The following is a 20,914-nucleotide window of genomic DNA, read 5'->3' as shown; positions in this document are numbered from 1 at the left end:
AACCACGGAAATGATTCCATTGATCACCACATTCTCGAAAGGGAGTGTGGATCTCAATAAAAAATTAAAAGAGAATTTCACCAATTTTACCATGTCTGATGGAATGCTGAATAATCACAGGATAATCTCGGCCTATCGTAAGAATAAAAATTTGAAAGACTTATTAGTACACACCAAATTAACTCCATTACAGGGAACCAAAACCAAACCCAATAATATTAAGGAATTTGAACCCAAACGTTGGATCTCCAATCCAAACACTAAAAATTTATTTCCAATTTAGCCACCTCTAAAACCGGACATCTCAAATTGTGTCTACTTAATTTATTGTGATAAATGTAATGTACAATATGTGGGTGAGACCAAGAATAACTTGGCTACCCGCATGTACCAGCACAGACACAATTTGAGATACGGAAAAGAGGCTCACACCCTGTTGATTCAGCATTTCATCAGACATGGATCGGAATCACTGAGGGTTATGGGACTGGAGTACAGTCCTCTGTGGTCCCTCAGCACCAGAAAGAAAAAAGAGAGGGAATGGATAGAGAAACTGGGATCGATGCATCCAGGGGGCCTGAACGAACAAAAAAGGATCATTTTATAAATCTGTACGGGAATTAAGGAGAATGGGAGAATGGATAGTTTGTGATTAATGACAGTGGATAGGCCAGTGCACAACACAGGTACCAGACCAGTGGGGTTTCCCTAATTGGCTGGTGGCCGTGGGGATTTGGGACTTTGGTGATGGGGGACTATCTAAAGGATTGCACCTGATCCTTAATCCCACCGCTAACCCTAATCTGGACCCTGGCCCTAAACTTAGACTTAATCTTGTCCTTAAACCTAACCTTAACCCTGCCCCTAACCCTAACCTTACCCAAACCCCCCCCCCCCCCCCAAATAAACAACCTGAAATTAAATCTGCCCCTAAACCTAAAACCTAACCCTAAACCTAACCTTAACCCTAATCCCAAAATGCTAGCCCTAAAACCTAACCTAACCTGAAATCAAATCTGCCCTTAAACCTAAAACCTAACCCTAAACCTAACCTTAACCCTAATCCCAAAACACTAGCCCTAAAACCTAACCTAACCTGAAATCAAATCTGCCCTTAAACCTAAAACCTAACCCTAAACTTAACCTTAACCCTAATCCCAAAACACTAGCCCTAAAACCTAACCTAATCTGGAATTAAATCTGCCCCTAAACCTAAAACCTAACCCTAAACTTAACCTTAACCCTAATCCTAAAACGATAGCCCTAACCTAACCTGAAATTAAATCGGCCCTTAAACCTAAAACCTAACCCTAAACCTAACCTTAACCCTAATCCCAAAACACTAGCCCTAAAACCTAACCTAATCTGGAATTAAATCTACCCTTAAACCTAAAACCTAACCCTAAACCTAACCTAATCTTAACCCTAGTCCCAAAAGAAACCTAACTATAAACATTAGACCCAAAACCTAATCTTAACCCTGCCCTTGCCTTAAACCTAACCTTAACCCCAAACTTAGTTCTTAGTCCCTTGTGGCCATGGCCCTAAATCCTAAATACCCTAACCCTAACCCTAACCCTAACCCTTACCCTAACCCTAACCCTAACCCTAACCCTAACCTAACCCTAACCCTAACCCTAAACCTAACCCTAACCCTAAACCCTAACCCTAACCCTAACCCTAAACCCTAACCTAACCCTAACCCTAACCCTAACCCTGACTACCTTAAACCTAAATCTTAACCCTAACCTTAACCTCACCCTAACCATAACCAATTAACCCTAATTTTTATTACCCTAACTATAACTAATTAACCCTAATTTTTATTACCCTAACTGTAACCAATTAACCCTAATTTTTATTACCCTAAATATAACCAATTAACCCTAATTTTTATTACCCTAACTATAACTAATTAACCCTAATTTTTATTACCCTAACTATAACCAATTAACCCTAATTTTTATTACCCTAACCATAACCTAGAGGTTAATAATTAATAAATAAAATAATTTAATTGGACATGGGACACAAGCCTGGGCATGATCACCCTATGGCTGGCCGCCTCGGATGAAGGTGTATAGTGTTTAAAGGCTGAAACACCTGATGACTCTGAGGTACACTACTGATGATGTGTCCTAAAATTTCTTCATTTACTCTTTTAATCATAACATATTTTAGGTAATAAAATTAATTTAATTTATACTACACCCCAAAACCCAATTACTGAGTGTGATTTAGCACCGTTGTGGACATGAGACCTGATGAGATGATTTCTGAGCCTGATGGTTTGTAAGAGGTCGGCCCGTGCATAACGATGACCCCTGATTTTTTTCGAGGGCATCGGATACTCAGGGTTTATAACCCTGAACTTTAAACCCAACTCAGCCAGTGCCATCCGTAGTCACCCACTGGGGACGTCTACGAGGTAGGCCCGTGCATAACGATGACCCTTGATTTATTGAGGGCATCGTATACCCCGCCAGTGCCACCCATAATTCACTTACCAGGGACGTGTGCGAGGTAGGCCCGTGCACCCCGCCAGGGCCACCCGTAAACCCACCAGGGACATGTACGAGGTGGGCCCGGGCACCTTGCCAGTGCCACTCGTAGTTCACCCACTAGGGACGTACATGAGGAGGCCCGCGCACCGCCAGTGCCACCCGTGGTTCACCCACTGGGGACGTACACGAGGTAGGCCCGTGCACCCAGCCTGGGCCACCCCGTAAACCCACCAGGGACATGTGCGGGGTGGGGCCGGGCACCCTTGCCAGTACCACCCGTAATTCACTCACCAGGGTCATGTAAGAGGTAGGACTGTGCAACTCGCCAGTGCCACTCATAGTTCACCCACTAGGGACGTACATGAGGAGGCCGGCGCACCGCCAGTGCCACCCGTGGTTCACCCACTGGGGACGTACACGAGGTAGGCCCGTGCACCCAGCCTGGGCCACCCCGTAAACCCACCAGGGACATGTGCGGGGTGGGGCCGGGCACCCTTGCCAGTACCACCCGTAATTCACTCACCAGGGTCATGTACGAGGTAGGACTGTGCAACTCGCCAGTGCCACTCATGGTTCACCCAGTAGGGACATACACGAGGAGGCCCGCGCACCGCCAGTGCCACCCGTGTTTCACTCACTAGGGACGTACACGAGGTAGGCCGATGCACCCCGCCAGTGCCACCCGTAATTCACCCACCTGGGACGTGTATGAGGTAGGCCCGTGCACCATGCCAGTGCCACCAGTAGTCATCCACTGGGTGCAGTTAGCTCTCACTATTGGTCTCTGTCCCTCTGGTTTAATTAGAATGATGCTCTATGTGGTGAACATTTTTTGAATCCCCAACAGGAGCCGCTCCGCTGTAACTATTAGTGAGAACAGTCAGAAACATTAAAAATAAATATAATTATGTTTAAATAAATCATTAAATTATACAAAATAATCTCCACGGCAACTGTAGTGGAGAGAGAAAAAATAGGAATTATTAAATTACACAAAATAATCTCCACGGCAACTGTAGTGGAGAGAGAAAAAATAGGAATTATTAAATTACACAAAATAATCTCCACGGCAACTGTAGTGGAGAGAGAAAAAATAGAAAGGCTTAGAAAAAGAATAGAATAAAATCAATGGCCCTGTATCTGGAATGCCCAGCGGGGGTCGCTCCACGGCAACTGTAGTGGAGAAAATAGCAGAGAGAGTAGACAAAGAAGCATAGTTAAATGAATGGGCCTGTACCTGGAGTGTCCAGCAGGGGCCGCTCCACAGCTACTGCAGTGGAGAAAACAGCACATGAAGAAGTGGCAATTAGCTGGGTTAGCCGCTACCCACATGGAAAACGGGAAGCAATGCTCCTGCACCTGGAATCTCCAGCAGGAGCTGCTTCACCACAGCTGTAGGTGAGATTAAATAGGGAGATTTAGATTGATAGATTAATTTATACTTTTATTTCTGTACTGTAGGACAGAAAAACAGAAGGAGCGTGACTCATTTGGAAAGGGAAAACCAAGGCTCCTGCAACTGTAACCTCCAGCAGGAGCCGTTCTACTACAACTGTAGGTGAGAAAATAGAGCCATATAAAGCTAGAACAGGCAGTTGGGTTATCCATGACCCATCTGGAAAAATAGAATCAGTGGTCCTGTATCTGGAATCTCCAGCAGGAGCCGTTCCACTGCAACGGGAGGGGTGTAAACCTAGACTTAACTCCTAGGCTTAGCCTTAAGCTAACCTTAGACCCTAAAATCCAACCCTAACACCTAACCTTAACCGTAGACTAACTTAAACCTAATTTTTAACCCTAATCTTAACCTTAGACTAACCGTAAACCTAAATCTTAACCCTAACCTTAACCTAACCATAACCAATTAACCCTAATTTTTATTACCCTAACCATAATCAATTAACCCTAATTTTTATTACCCTAACCATAACCTATTAACCCTAATTTTTCTTACCCTAACTGTAAAATTTTAAACCTAACTTCAACCTAGAGGTTAATAATTAATAAATAAAATAATTTAATTGGACATGGGACACAAGCCTGGGCATGATCACCCTATGGCTGGCCGCCTCGGATGAAGGTGTATAGTGTTTAAAGGCTGAAACACCTGATGACTCTGAGGTACACTACTGATGATGTGTCCTAAAATTTCTTCATTTACTCTTTTAATCATAACATATTTTAGGTAATAAAATTAATTTAATTCATACTACACCCCAAAACCATATTACTGAGTGTGATTTAGCACCGTTGTGGACATGAGACCTGATGAGATGATTTCTGAGCCTGATGGTTTGTAAGAGGTCGGCCCGTGCATAACGATGACCCTTGATTTTTTTTCGAGGGCATCGGATACTCAGGGTTTATAACCCTGAACTTTAAACCCTAACACTAAACCCTAAACCCTAAACCTTAACCCTAACCCTAATCCTTTATTACTCCCACAGCAGGGAAATTCACAGTATTACAGCAGCAGCAGAGTAACAGGAGTAAGTAGAAACGGGAAACAGTATAAACCTTATCAACATTATAAATAATAAAAATTAAAGCTAAATCTCTAGACTATTTACAACAAAATAAGGATAATAATAAAATAAAATAAAATAAGAGTTGCATAGAAATCTGTATTGCACTTAACATATTGCACAATGAAAAATGTTCGCATTCTGAATGTAAGTGTATATTGTATTGTATGTGGTCTACTGGGAGCAGTGCTGGTTGAACAGTCTCACAGCAGCAGGAAGGAAGGACCTGCGATAGCGCTCCTTCACACACTTGGGGTGAAGGAGCCAGTCACTAAAGGAACTGCCCAGTGCTGCCAGAGTCTCACGCATGGGGTGGGAGTCGTTCTCCAGCATGGATGCCAGCTTGTTCAGCATCCTCCTTTCTCCCATCGCCTACACTGGGTCTAGAGGAGTCCCTAGGACCGAGCTGGCCCTCCGGATCAGTTTGTCCAGTTTCTTCCTGTCTGCAGTGGAGATGCTGCCGCCCCAGCAGACCACTCCATAGAAGATGGATGATGCCACCACTGTGTCGAAAAAGGTCCTCAGGAGTGGCCCCTGCACTCCAAATGACCTCAGTCTCCTGAGCAGGTAGAGTCTGCTCTGTCCTCTCCTGTAAAATGCAGCTGTGTTGTCTGACCAGTCCAGTTTACAGTTAAGGTGCACAGCCAGGTACTTATAAGAGTCCACTCTTTCAATGTCCGTTCCCTGGATGTTCACTGCTGGAGGGGGATGTGTGCGCCTGCGGAAATCCACCACCAGTTCTTTGGTCTTCCCTGCATTGATCCGTAGGTGATTCCGCAGACACCAGTCCACAAAGTCCTGAATCAGTTCTCTGTACTCTCTGTCGTCCTCATTTGTGATGCGGCCGACGATCGCTGAGTCATCAGAGAACTTCTGTAGGTGGCAGTTGGGTGAGTTGTACATGAAGTCTGCAGTGTACAGGGTGAAGAGGAACGGTGCTAACACCGTCCCCTGTGGGGCCCCTGTGTTACAGACCACCATGTCGGACACACAGTCGCTTGTCCTCACATAATGTGGATGGTTGGTGAGGTAGTCCAGGATCCAGTGTGTTAGGTGATGGCCCACCCCTGCCTGTTCCAGCTTGTCCTTCAGGAGCCCAGGCTGTATGGTGTTGAAAGCACTGGAGAAATCAAAGAACATGATTCTCACAGTGCCCCCAGGCTTCTGCAGGTGAGAAAGCTCTATGCAGCAGGTAGATGATGGCATCATCCACCCCGATGCCAGGTTGGTAGGCAAACTGAAGTGGGTCCATAGATGAGCTCACCATAGGGCGGAGTTGTCTAAGGACCAGCCTCTCCAGTGTCTTCATCAGGTGTGACGTCAGTGCCACCGGCCTGTAGCTGCTGAGGTCTTTTGGGTGCTGTGTCTTTGGCAATGGCACCACACAAGATGTTTTCCACAGTCGTGGTACTCTCCCCAGCTTCAGGCTTGTGTTAAAAATGTGCTCCACTATCCCGCACAGCTGATCTGCGCAGGACTTGAGGAGCCTGGCACTGATGCCATCCGGCCCTGTAGCCTTCCTCGTCTTCATCTTCCTGAGCTTATTTCTCACCTGGGCCATTGTGAAGGTCAGACTGGAGCGGGGGGGTGCTGAGTGTTGAAATGTGTGAACGGGGTGTTACGACAACCAGCAGAACCAGTGGGGGGTGGGTGTGAGCTGAAAGTTGTTGTGCAGCATGCTGGAAGTGCCAGACAGGAGGGTTTCAGCAGAGATGTCTGTGTAGTGAGAGGGGTGGGTAAGTGATCAAACCTGTTGAAAAACAGATTGAGATCGTTCATCCACTTTTGGACCCCTACTGCTTGAGAGTCGGACTTCTTGTGGCCAGAGATTGCTTTAAGGCCTTTCCAGACTCCGCTGACATTATTCTGCTGTAGTTGTTCCTCCATCTTCCTCCTGTAGCTAGCTTTGCCCTCCCGGATCTTCCTCCTCAGCTCCTTCTGCACAGCTTTCAGCTCCTCCTTATCCCCTAATCTAAAGGCCCTCTTTTTCTCCTTCAGGAGAGCCTTTATGTCAGGGTTAATCCACGGCTTGCTGTTAGAGAAACACCGTACAGTCCTGGTGGGTACAGTGTTCTCCACGCAGAAGTTCACATAGACAGCCTCACACACTGTGTAACAGACTATGTCCTCCTCCTCATGATCACACAGCACTTCCCACACCGTTGTATTAAAACAGTCCTTCAGAGCCTCTTCAGTTTCCTCAGACCATTTCTTTACTGTGCGGGTGACTGCTGGTTCCCTCTGTACAAGAGGTTTGTACACAGGCAGGAGATGAACCAGCTTGTGATCAGATCTTCCCAGGGGAGGGAAGGGTGATGACCTATATGCCTCCTTTGTGTTGGCATAAAACAGGTCCAGGATGGGTGCAGGTGGGCAGAGTGGAGGACGGAGAAGCGTTGTTGAAGTCACCGGAGATGAGAAGGAGGGCTTGAGGGTGCTGTGTCTGCAGTCTGCTCACAGATGAGTGCAGGATCTCACAGGCAGTCTCAGCGTTGGCGGAGGGGGGGACATACGTAGTTACCGTGATTACATGCGAATATTCCCTGGGCAAGTACAGGGGCCTCATGCTCACGGCTAGCAGTTCGATGTCCTTACAGCAGGTTTGCTGTTTGATAGTGATGTGCTTGGGGTTACACCATCTATCATTCACAAACACTGCCAGCCCACCTCCTTTCCTCTTCCCGCTCTCCGTTGTCCTGTCTGCGCGTATGAGCTGGAAGCCGTCCAGCATGATGACCGTGTCCGGGGTTAGCACCGTTAGCCTCGACTCTGAGAACAACATAATGCTGCATTCGCGATATTCTCTCTGGTGTCGCGTCAGCGCCGCCAGCTCGTCCATCTTGTTGGGGAGAGATCTCACATTCCCCATAATGACGGAGGGGAGAACAGGTCTGTAGTGTCTCCTCTTAGCCCGACGCAGAGCTCCGGCACGACACCCGCGTCTCTTCCTCCTTAGCTCGCGGGGGATGTCGGGTCTCTCGTCCGGCAACACTGTCGTTTGGCGCAGCGCCAACAGCTGACCCCGGTTGTAAACAATGGAGCCATGACTCCGCACGCGGTCTCCATGCTCCAAAGCAGAGCTAGGAGCAGAGCAAATACTAGTAGTTTGGTGTCCATAGTGCAGATAAGAAAAAAAACAACTCACAGTGAACTTACGTACTAACTTACATACTAACAGAGAGAGAAAAAGTAGGAAAACACGAAAGTAAGCAGGAGCTGCTGTAACAGGCTGCCGCTCTCGCCGGTGCTGGAAGTAAAAAAAATGTTCACATTCCCAGTTTTACGTACAAACAGAGAGAATAAAACTAATTCCCTCTCCCTGCCTTTTTTCCGAGTATACAATAATTCACATGTCTGGCCAGACACTGAAGGACGACCGACTGCCGAGCCCTCCTGCTGCCCACTTCAGACCAGCTGCCCACGCCCCAGCTGCCAACACCTGCCTTAGACTAGCTGCCCACCCTACACTGATATTCTCATGGACTCCTAGCTATTCCTAATACCAATATTACTGCTATTAATATTAGTAATATAATCAGTAAGTAGTTTGACCAGAGGAGGATATATCCCCCCTGGTGAGCCTGGTTTCTCCCAAGGTTTCTTCCTCAGGGAGTTTTTTCTTGCCACTGTTGCCCCTCGCTTGCCCACCGGGGGGGGGGGGGGTTGTACATTCTTACAGTCCTGTTAAAACTTAAAGCCTAACCCGTATGGCAATCATATTTCTGATCTGCATGATAGTTTTGGCACAAGTTTTATACCGGATGCCCTTCCTGACGCAACCCTCACCATTTGTTTGGGCTTGGGACCGGCACCAGAATTACACAAAGGTTTTCTGGGTGATGTTTTCTGGATGTTACTGCATAATAAAAACTCTTATTTTGAAATAAGAGTCACACTGATGATGTCACTCGACCTCCTTTGACCTGTTTTCTGAGGATCTATGAAGAAAAGTTCATGGTGAGTCCACTGTGTCTCTCAGTTCTCAAAGATCTTCTCATTCAGCTCATGATCTCTTATGAAGCTTTTAGCTGACGTCACTGGTGTGACCAACTTTATTCTGAGGTCCCTGTGAAAAAATAGAAACACAAATGGATTAAATTCTGTATGTGGAACACCGATGACGGTCAGCAACACCAGTGACTCCTATGGAGAGACAGAAGTGGACGTTTCTGTAGGATGACCTTTATCATTCAGTAACTACAGGAACTTTAATGCACTCTGTCTGGGCTGTTCTCAGGTAGGAGTGTAAAATGAAACACTGGACCTGCTGCTGAGCCCTGGACCTTTAAGAGGTTAAGGCTGATACTGAGTGGGATAATAATTAGAGAATTTTAGAAATGATGATCACTGAAAGTTTGTTCAGCTGTGAGTCTTGAAGAAGAGAAGATTCTTCTTAGCAATTGGGGGGGTTTGTACATTCTTACAGTCCTGTTAAAACTTAAAGCCTAACCTTAACTGTCTTTTCTGAAATTCAGTAAAGCTGCTTTGTGACAACATCCGTTGTAAAAAGCGCTATACAAATAAATTTGATTTGATTTGATTTGATTTCTACTTAATAATAATAATAATAATAATAATAATACATATAAATAGAAGAAGATGAAAATTATTATCATTATTATTATTATTATTATTATTATTATTAGTGATATATTAGGATTTTACAGTTGGGAGAATCTAGAACGTTCTCCCAGTTCTAATGAGGTTCTTTTTGAAGGTCCGTTCTTTTTCTGGATTTTAAAAACAAGTGAAAAAATTGTGTTCTATATTAAACATTAATAATAATAATAATAATAATAATAATAAGTAGAAGTAGAAGAAGACGACAATTATTATTATTATTCCTATTATTGTTATTATTATTATTATTATCATTATTATCATTATTATTATTAGTGATATATTATGATTTGACAGCTGGGAGAATCTAGAACGTTCTCCCAGTTCTTCTGAAAGTCCGTTCTTTTTCTGGATATTTTAAAAACAACTGAAAATTCTGTGTTCTATATTAAATAGTAATAATAATAATAATAATAAGTATAAGTAGAAGAAAACGGAAATTATTATTATTATTATTATTATTATAATTATTAGTGATATATTATGATTTGACAGTTGGGAGAATCTAGAACGTTCTCCCAGTTCTAATGTGGTTCTTTTTGAAGGTACGTTCTTTTTCTGGATATTTTAAAAACAAACTGAAAAATAAGTGTTCTGTATTAAACATTAATAATAATAATAATTATTATCAGGACTGAGTTAAGGGTCTCCAGACATCCGATTTACATCTGCTAGAGGCTCTGAAAAGTCGCTAAATCTACCAACAAAGTCGCTAAGTTGGCAACAGTGCACCGGCAGTGTTGAGCAAGCTCTGGGGGCGGTGTTCTATAAACCAGTTGACTGCTTACACTTCTGAGTTAGTCCTGAGTTAGTTCTGAGTTAGTCTTGAGTTAGTCCGGGTTTATCGGCCCATTTTTCTGGAGGCAGGCGGAAGACCGAGCGTCTGTAGCGTTAATCTACTTATTCAAAAGGTAAGAACCCAATATATTTACTTATACATGACATTATCTGCGGTATAAAGCTGTATTAACGTTAAGTGAGTGTAAACGATTTAGATTTGTTGGTAGATACTAGCTCTACTTGTTTAGCTTTGAATGCTAGCATTAGCTAGGTAACTAACTAGCAAATGCTAGCTAGCTAGCCTAGAACTACCTAATATTAACGATGAGGCACGGTCTATGCAGAGTCTTTCCCTCTATTTGTCATTCGTGCTTCTGATAATTCTCATAATATGTAATATTCCAGCTTTAAATTCAGAATGTGGGGATTTTATGACTAAACAAATGTGGCTGAACAAGCGAGGCTGGAGTTATTAGCTAGTTTATGGCGTTAGTTTGGTTATAAGCGTCCCATTCTTGCTATACGGGCCACAACTTGCCAACTTGTCAAAGTTGTGTATATTTTTCTGAAAAAATCACTATAAAAATGTATCTGTTGGTGGTAACAAAAGTAACCAAATTTCTAAGTAACAAATTTCTAGCAGGTCACGAATGTGCTGGTTTTTGAAGTGCAGTACTTCATGGTTCAGTATAACTGAAACAAAAAATGAACTTTGAAGTTTATTTTTCTTTCACTCCATGACCCAAAAGTGCATACTTGGTATACTGTATTTTAACTGTAAATTACTGTTCATAAAATAATGACTAGTATTATTTTGCCATTTTGTATCACTTTTAAGTGTAGAGTGAACATATGAAATCCTCTTGTTGCAAATTAAGGTGTGTTAGTGTCACTAAAGATGAGGTGGATTATTTCCATTTTTTCTTTTATTATGCAACTATATAAAACATAGTGTGACACATTGATATAAATATGAATACCACTACACCTCTTTTGGATACATTTTGTCTTCCTTTTTTATATAAGTATCTAAAACAAAAATTCTCCTTTACATCAATCAGCATCATCTTCCCTCACGTATACCCTGTCACCTTCAAGTGACAATGACCTCTTTAGTCGACACTCCATAGACAGACCTGTTCATAACTTTAGAGATGGGAAGCCACCTACCACAGTGTTTTCTGAGGCTGAGGCTGCAAAAGAGATACTTGAACAATTGATCTATACAATTTGGACTCTCAACACCATCAGTAAACTTTGAACTTCAAAATGTGAAATTTAGAATTGTGTGGAAGTGTGTTGGACCAAACTGGAAGAAGGAAAACCGTTTTCTAACTGGCCAGCCATAAACAGTAAATGGTACTCGCTGAGATAAGCGAGATTTATTATGGGCAAATCCAGGGTCGTGGTCAAAACAGTCCAGGGTCAATGAGCCGATACGTACAGATTGGGGGACAAACATGACAAAGAACCAGAATCCACATAAAACAAAGACCAGATACAAAGATATAATGACTGGATGCACAGGGCTTAAATACACGTAACAATGAGGGACAGGTGAATACAATCAGGGGCGGAGTAACCAAACAGGGGGCAGGACTGAAACCAAAACAAAGGAGCACATGGACAGGACTGGGAGGGGCTAATCGTGACACAGACCCACAGAAGTTATCTGTGTTTGGTTTAAAGCAGAATTCAACACTTAACAGCCTACAGTTCTTTCATGTTTGCCACAATTTTTCTTTGGACATTATGCATGACATTCTTGAAGGGGTGGCTCAGTATGAGATAAAGTTACTGTTAGAGTATCTCTCAAAAATGTTTTGTCAAAAGCTGATCTGTGTTCTAGAATTTATGCCTTTGACTATGGGTACTTAAAAATAAAATCATCCTACAAGGATCAACTTGGCCAGTAGTGGGAATAATATAGGACTCAATTCCATTCAGACTCTTTGTCTTGTAAGAAACATTCCTTTGCTTTTTGGTGACATTGTGTCAGAAGAAAACCAAAATTGGACACTACTACTGCTTTTACTGCAGATAATCAACATCATATTGTAGCTTCGGCCCAAAGGGGGACAGCGCTACTTCCCATGAGCCCCTGCGGCTCCAGTATTGGTTCCTGTTATGTGTAATGTTGGCGCATGTATTTATTAGTTATGTGTTTGGTTATGTGTGTTATGTAGCTTGAGCCCTCCCTTATCGGTTTACATAGTTGGACTGTATAAGTTGTCACCTGCTGTGTGCGTGTGTTGTATTGTTGTTAATGCCATTCCCTTGTGTGCTGTGTGGGTGACGGGACCATTCACCCCTTTGGGTGATTACGTTGCTAAGGCATCGAATTAAAAGAGCCCTTTTCTGTCAAAATGGATCGGTTCACTGTCTCTCCCTCCTCACGCCACAATATTTTCTCCATCGCTTAGCGAAGGCATGGCTGTATATTTGAAGTATTTAATAATGGAACATCATGACTTGTTCAAACAGTTGTATCCAGAAAGAAACCTGATCCCGAAACATCACTTTATGATCCACTACCCAGCTTGTATAAGAAAAATATGGCCCCTAATACACATTTGGAGCATGAGATTCGAAGCAAAACACAGGGTTTTCAAAAACACTCTTTAAAAACTTCAAGAACATAACTAAATCACTTGCAAAGAAACATCAGATGTCCATAGGGTATCATTGGGAGACGTCACCTTTAAACCATATTGAGTATGAACCTTTGAAATCATTTAATATGTACAGTGAAGACAATAGTGACCTATTTTCCCGAGCTCTTCAAGATGCTGGGCCACAAGATGCTTATTCAACTAACTGGGTCAAAATCAGTGGGACAGAGTATAAGGTTGGACTGATCATTTGCAGTGAGACTGCAAACGAAATGCCGGTGTTTTGCAGAATACAGAAGGTTGTATTAGTTGGAAGTATGATCTACTTCCTAGTGGACAACCTGGTGGTTGAGCATTTGTGAGCATTTTCATGCCTATAAGGTATTTGAAAGTGATGAGAAAGATGTGATCAAAGCAGACAGTCTTGTATATTATAAGCCCTTCGATTTACAAAGTGCCTATGGTGAAGATGAAAGCCTATATATTGTACCCATGTTTTCTTTGTAACTGTGTGTTTCAGTTGTTCCCAATCTACATGGTGCTTGGAAGGTTTTTCTTTTGAATAAAGAGTTCAAAATTATTTGTTTTTTGTGTTTTTTTCTTTTTTTTTTCTTTTAGCTTTGTGAATCAACAAATTATAATCTTATGTAAACAGATGGCAAAGAGATTTGTTGCATGCTAGTGTTAGTACTGATGTTCTGTAGTCTTGCAGATGAGTAGATTTCAGAATTTCATGAAAAATATTCAAGATGGGACTGCACACCTTTTAATATAGTGGTAAATTCACATGTTGTAAAACTACAATAACACAAAGGTAATAACTTAGTTTAGTGTCAGAAATACACACTTGAGTGTCATAAAGCAACACTTTTGAGTGTCAGAAATTAACACTCATAATGAAATGTTGACCACTTGAGCCATATCCATCCATGTGTCACCTGTGTAAATCTCCAAATCCTCTTTTCTACTCCAGAGCCTCAGATACAACCAATGATGTTTCACTTTGTTAACACACTCACAAATGAAGTATGAACATATCTTACCTTTAAATATCAGACCAAATACCTTTCACCGTGTAAATTTCAGATGACGTCCTGTATTACCATTATTGTGTTGTGGATTTAATTTAATGCAGTACTAGAGATGCAGGTTGGCATGTCAGGAGTGGCGCTGGAACGCACTAATGCTGAATGTTGATGGCTGCGCTTTACCATTAAAAACAGTGGTTAATGTTTAAATATCTGGCGTGTCCATGCATTTGCTGAGCTGAACATACCTCAACCCCTGTAGTGATCAGAAGCTCCTGATGAGCCCTGGCAGCAGAGCTTCTGGATTGACCTAGTATAAAACCTGAAATAGTCATTTAAATAATTTCACCTCATTATTCATGTGTGTTACAATATCAGATCTTACTTTAAAGAACACCTTCATTACAAATCCAAAAAAGATTTTAAAAAGTTAATATAATAATATAAAAAGAAAATGTTTTAGTCATAAGCCAACAGCTGATTAGTGAGCCACAGTCACTAGACGAGTCCCACTGTGGCTGATTAAAGAGCTAGCGCTAGCAGCTAATACCCACCATGAAACAGGTTAAATTCGGCCTCACTGCCTCTCAGACACCCGCCACTCAAACAGCCCATGTCTGCTGACATTCACAGCGTTGCTGTGGGTTTTGCTTTTCAGATAATCACTTAATAAAGGTTTAGCCATCAAAATAGCAAGCTAGTGTATAAACCCACTAAGACAAGTACACTGGACCTGATTATGGCGCTAACCTGCAGCCGTTAGCTTAGCTAGCGTGCTACCACCTAATACACGTCTTATAACGGGTTAAATCCGGTTTTACTGGGTCTCCAACACCGGTAACCGGACATCACTCGCTCAGATTAGATGTTTTACCGTCTACACCTGCATCACTCCAGCGTTTGCTAGCAGCCAGCTAACTACCATTTACATAGTGTGTCGTCTGTGCTGCGCCAGCATCTAGAGCTAACGTTCCGGCCAAGGGCGAGCTCGGTGGCGGCTCCGCGGTAGAAACCCACATCATTCTGTAACGGATATTCCCACATGGGCTCAGAAACGCTTCAGAAAACCACTGTCAGTGAACACAGTTCGTCGCTACATCTACAAGTGCAAGTTAAAACTCTGCCATGCAAAGCGAAGCCACATATCAACACCACCCAGAAACGCCGCCGGCTTCTCTGGGCCAAGCTCATCTGAGATGGACTGACGCAGAGTGTAAAAGTGTCCTGTGGTCTGACGCGTCCACACTTTACACTGTTTTTGGAAATCATGGACGTCGTGTCCTCCGGGCCAAAGGGGAAAAGGACTGTCCGGATTGTTACCAGCACAAAGTTCAAAAGCCAGCATCTCTGATGGTGTGGGGGGGGGGGGGGTGTTAGTGCCCATGGCAGGGGTAACCTGCACATCTGTGAAGGCCCCATTAATGCTGAAAGGTACATACAGGTTTTGGAGCAACATCTGCTGCCATCCAAGCAGCGTCTTTTTTTCAGGGACGTCCTGCTTATTTCAGCAAGACGATGCCAAGCCACATTCTGCACGTGTTACAACAGCGTGGCATCGTAGTAAAAGAGTGCGGGTACTGGACTGGCTTGCCTGCAGTCCAGACCGTCTCCCATTGAAAATGTGTGGTGCATTATGAAGCACAAAATACGACAATGGAGCCCCCGGACTGCTGAGCAACTGAAGCTGTACATCAAGCAAGAATAGGAAAGAATTCCACCTACAAAGCTTAAACAATTAGTGTCCTTAGTTCCCAAACGCTTATTGAGTGCTGTTAAAAGGAAAGGTGATGTAACACAGCGGTAAACACGCCCCTGTCCCAACTTCTTTGGATTGTGTTGCAGGCATCAAATTCAAAATGAGTGAATATTTGCAAAAAACAATAAAGTTTATCCGTTTGAACATTAAATATCTTGTCTTTGTAGTGGATTAAAAAGAATTTGAATTGGGTTGTACAAACATTAGTGAAAGACTGGGTCGCTCTCAGGAGCTCAGTGAATTCCAGCGTGGTGCCGTGATCGGACGCCACCTGTGCAGCAAGTCCAGTCGTGAAATTTCCTCTCTACTAAATATTCCACAGTCAATTGTCAGTGGGATTATAGCAAAGTGGAGGCAATTGGGAACGACAGCAGCTCAGACACGAAGTGGTCGGCCACGTAAAATGACAGAGCGGTCAGTGGATGCTGAGGGGCATAGTGCGCAGTGGTCACCGACTTTCTGCAGAGTCAATGACTACAGACCTCCAAACTTCATGTGGCCTTCAGATCAGCTCAAGAACAGCGTAGAGAGCTTCATGGAATGGGTTTCCATGGCCGAGCAGCTGCATCCAAGCTTTACATCACCAAGCGCAATGCAAAGCGTGGAATGCAGTGGAGTAAAGCGCCGCCACTGGACTCTAGAGCAGTGGAGACGTGTTCTCTGGAGTGACCAATCACGCTTCTCCGTCTGGAAATCCGATGGATGAGTCTGGGTTTGGCGGTTGCCAGGAGACGGTACTTGTCTGACTGCATTGTGTCGAGTGTAAAGTTTGGTGGAGGGGGGATCATGGTGTGCGGTTGTTTTTCAGAAGTTGGGCTCGGCCCCTTGGTTCCAGTGAAAGGAACTCTTAAAACTTCAGCACCAAGAGATTTTAGACAAATTCATGCTCCCAATTTTGAGGGAACAGTTTGGGGACGGCCCCTTCCTGTTCTAACATGACTGCGCACCAGAGCACAAAGCAGGTCCATAAAGACGTGGATGAGCCAGTTTGGTGTGGAAGAACTTGACTGGCTTGCACAGAGTCCTGACCTCAACCCCATAGAACACCTTTGGGATGAATTAGAGCAGAGACTGTGAGCCAGGCCTTCTCGTCCAACATCAGTGTCTGACCTCACAAATGTGCTTCTGGAAGAACGGTCAAAAATTCCCATAAACACTCCTAACCCTTGTGGAAAGCCTTCCCAGAAGAGTTGAAGCTGTTATAGCTGCAAAGGGTAGGCCGACACCATATTGAACCCAATGGATTATGAATGGGATGTCACTCAAGTTCATATGCGTGTGAAGCCAGACGACCGAATACTTTTGGCAATATAGTCTATGTGTGTAATCTTCTTCATCTTCTTTCGGCTGCTCCCTTTAAGGGTCGCCACAGCGGATCATCTGCCTCCATCTTGCCCTATCCACTGCCTCCTCTACGTTTACACCAACCATCTCCATGTCCACCTTCACTACATCCATAAACCTTCTCTGAGGTCTACCTCTTCTCCTTCTACCCGGCAGCTCCAACATTCTTTGACCAATATATCCACTATTCCTCCTCAACAATGTCCAAACCATTTCAACCTGGCCTCTCTGGCTTTATCTCCAAACTGCTCCACCTTCACTGTCCCTCTGATCTGCTCATTTCTAATCTTGTCCATCCTTGTCACTCCCAACGAAAATCTCAGCATCTTCATCTCCGCCACCTCCAGCTCAGCATCCTGTCTTTTAGACAGAGCCACAGTCTCCAAACCAAACATCATAGCAGGACGCACTGCTGTCTTGTAAACCTTCTCTTTCACTCTTGCTGCTATCCTTCTGTCCCACATCAGCCCTGACACCCGTCTCCACCCACTCCATCCTGCCTGCACCCTCTTCTTCACCTCTTTTCTACACTGTCCATTGCTCTGGATGGTGGACCCAAGATATTTGAAGTCATCCGCCTTTATGACCTCTACTGCTTGCATCTTCACCTTTCCACCTGCCTCCCTCTCATTCACACACATGTATTCCGTCTTGTCTCTACTGACCTTCATTCCTCTCCTCTCCAGTGCAAACCTCCACCTCTCCAGATTCTGCTCTCTACTCTCACCACAGATTACAATGTCATCTGCAAACATCATGGTCCATGGAGCCTCCTGCCTGACCTCATCTGTCAACCTTTCCATCACCATTGCAAACAAGAAGGGGTTCAAACCTGATCCCTGATGTAACCGCACCTTCACCTTGAAACCATTTGTCACCCCAACTGCACACCTCACCACTGTCTCACTATCCTCATACATGTCCTGCACCACCCTAACATACTTTTCAGCTACACCTGACTTCCTCATACAGTACCACAGTTCCTCTCTTGGCACCCTATCATCTGTCTTCTCTAGATCCACAAAGACACAATGCAGCTCCTTCTGACCTTCTCTGTACTTCTCTACCAACACTCTCAACGCAAAAATTGCATCTGTGGTGCTCTTTCTGGGCATGAAACCAAACTGCTGCTCACTGATCTGAACCTCTCGCCTTAGCCTTGCTTCAACAACTTTTTCCCATACCTTCATGGTGTGGCTCATCAACTTTATATCTCTGTAGTTACTGCAGCTCTGCACATCACCCTTGTTCTTAAAAATGGGGACCAGTGCACTGCTTCTCCATTCATCAGGCATCCTCTCACTCTCCAGGATTTTGTTAAACAACCTGGTTAAAAAGTCCACTGCCTTCTCTCCTAAACATCTCCATACCTCCACAGGTCTGTCATCTGGACCAACTGCCTTTCCATTCTTCATCCTTTTTAAACCTGCCCTCCTTCCATCTACTCAACACTCTCTGTTCACTCACTATTTCCCTCTCTATCCTTTATCAGCCTAACCTGCTGTACATCCTTTCCAGCTCTATCTCTCTGTTTAGCCAAACGATACAAGTCCTTTACTCCTTCTTTACTGTCCAGCCTCTCATACAGCTCATCATAGGCCTGAGCCTTTGCCTTTGCCACCATTCTTTTCACTATGCGACTAGCCTCACAGTACTCCCGCCTACTTCCTTCATCTCTCAGGTTATCCCACTTTTTCTTAGCTGCCTTCTTCTTCTGAATACTCTCCTGGACTTCCTCATTCCACCACCAACTTTCCTTGTCTTCTTTCCTCTGACCAGATGAAACACCCAACACATTTTTGCCAGTTTCTCTCACCACCTTAGCTGTAGTTTCCCAGTCCTCAGGTAGCTCCTCACTGCCCCCAAGGGCCTGTTGCAATTTTTCCCTGAACTGCCTGCAACCATCCTCCTCCTTCAGCTTCCACCATCTAATCTTTGGCTCTGTCTTCACTCTCTTCCTCTTCTTTGTTTCTAACCTCATTCTACAGACAACCACCCTATGCTGCCTTGCTACACTTTCCCCTGGCACCACTTTACAATCTCCAATCTCCTTTAGGTGGCATCTGCTGCAGCAGCAGTTGACCAAGCTTTATTTCTGGCCTTAAACAATGAGGAAACTTCACACTTTTTGAATGGGGCATGTTTGTTTACCACTGTTAGGAAAGTTTTACTGAAGTGGTTTAGTGCCCCATCAACATCTGAGATTTCTAGTGTAAGGTGGAATTCACTCATTGCTAAGTCAGAAAGGAAAGCTTGCTCATTAAAATGATTAAAATTTCTTCTAACCACCAACCAAGAGCCTGTTTTGTTTGTGCAACTGTTTCTAATGCATCCGATGGGACAATGATCACTTATGCCAAGTTCAAAAACTCCTGAGGCAGTAATTTTGTCAGCTTTATTGGAGAGTATTAGATCTATCAGGGTTGACTTGGTGGGTTCTTTCAGATTTGGGCGAGTTGGTTCATTGATTAACTGTGTTAGGTTAAGATTGCCACATATTTCCTTTAAGTGATCGGATGCATTAGAAAGCCAGTTGAGGTTAAAATCACCAAGGACCAGCAATTCAGAAGCACTAAATTTGGATAAAAGATCCGCTAATTCCTCGACTGCAGAGTGTGGGGCAGAGGGAGGCCTGTATATCCCAATTAAAACAAAGGAGTTATTTTTTCCGAGTGAAACCTGGAGGGCTAAGAACCATTAAGAAGGGCTAAGAAACATTAGCTTGTAAATTTACACTGGTATAAATAGCGACTCCCCCTCCCCTTGAAACTCTGTCTTTTCTATGGAGGATAAAATTATTTAAAGCTATATCTTCATCATTGGTACAGTGTCTAAGCCAGGTCTCTGTTAAAACGATTATATCAGGATCAGACTGTGCAGCCAGGATTTTAAGATGATCCATTCTATCTTTTTGTAGTAGGCTTCTAATATTCAGATGGATTATACCTAAACCTTTTCTTTTCTTAAAACTCTCAAGACTACTCATTGGGTTATCAGTACAGTTTTCTTGGGGGTTTATGGAAATTAGAGATGGCTTAATGCTGATAAGATTATCACGATTAATAAAAACATTAAAATTATGAGGATTCTTGGTATTTCTTGTAAAAATGCTGGTCCTAGGTCTCCTACTATTAATGACTACTGGTATAATTGAACTTGCATTGTAGGTCTTGAGTTGTCATTTCAAATTAAAAACAGAGTAAAACATATTATGTCCTAAAATCTGAGCACCCAGCCTATTGGGATGAATCCCATCAGATCTATAGAAGGAGGAGCGATTCCAGAAGAGGTTAAAATTGTCTATAAAAGTCAAACCTTTGGAAAGGCAGCTATTCTGAAGCCAGGTATGAAGGTTTAAAAGTCTACTAAAATGACCTGAGCCTCTTCCTAATGAAGGAATTTGTCCAGAAATAAAAACAGATTTACCACAGTCTTGTATGGAGGACAGCAGGCATGTGAAGTCCTTTTTTAACAGTTCTGTGCTCTGGTTTCTGATGTCGTTACATCCCACGTGGATTATTATCCTCTCCACTGAATGGTGTTTTCTTAAAAGACTTGGAAGCTGCACCGTAATGTCAGAGACCTTTGCACCAGAGATTAAGTGGACAGCTGCTGAGTAATGCTGAATGTTCCTGACGATCGAGTCGCAACTATGAGGGTGGTTTGTTGAGGCCTGCGGGCCTGTCGCGGGGGTAAACGATGCGGTCGCGGCTCGGTGATCAGTGATGTTTGATTGGCAGTTTCT

This window comes from Pygocentrus nattereri, chromosome 11 (assembly GCF_015220715.1).
Source record: "Pygocentrus nattereri isolate fPygNat1 chromosome 11, fPygNat1.pri, whole genome shotgun sequence".
Lineage (NCBI taxonomy): Eukaryota > Metazoa > Chordata > Actinopteri > Characiformes > Serrasalmidae > Pygocentrus > Pygocentrus nattereri.
This window is presented reverse-complemented; position numbering follows the sequence as displayed.